The following is a 650-nucleotide window of genomic DNA, read 5'->3' as shown; positions in this document are numbered from 1 at the left end:
GGGGGCGCCAACCTCGTACACAGCAAAGATATCGAAACGATGTTGTAGAAAATAGGTCGAAAATGTAACAGCGTTCGCAGTGTCTCGACCGATGATACAGAGTACGTTTATTCTTTATTCTAGAAGGAAAGGCGCACTTGAAATGCCATACCTGGGACGATACAAAACCTGCATTGACGGAAACCATCCACGAAAAATGGCTCTCTTACATGACTCCTTCATGACTAATGTCACGCACTGGGTTTGATATTGTTTGTTACAAAACGATGGAGCAAAAGCACAAGTAAAGAGGAGGGGGGGGGGGGCTCGTCACGTTACGAGTGACCAGCGCGAAGCTGGCCCGCGCCGTTACTGTTTTGCACGTGATCCGTCTCTTTTCTGGAGAAACTACTACTAGTAACCGCAGCAGCAGCAGCTCGGGGCGTTATGCGCGCGGTCCGTGCGGCGGCCGGCGCGAGCGCCTATTCGCGAGAATCAGCAATGATGACGCAGACGAAGAGCTGGCAGCCTGCGCCCGCGGCGTGGGGCAGACCGGAGGAGGGCAGACCGGAGCCCATCTCCCAGAGAGATGCTACAGTTCGGAGGCGGGTTTATTCGGCTCTGAAGCTGCGGCGCGCAGTAGTCCGTAGGCTCTTTCTAGCCTGACCTGC

Source organism: Frankliniella occidentalis, unplaced genomic scaffold (genome assembly GCF_000697945.3).
Source record: "Frankliniella occidentalis isolate FOCC.00 unplaced genomic scaffold, Focc_3.1 Scaffold64, whole genome shotgun sequence".
NCBI lineage: Eukaryota > Metazoa > Arthropoda > Insecta > Thysanoptera > Thripidae > Frankliniella > Frankliniella occidentalis.
This window is presented reverse-complemented; position numbering follows the sequence as displayed.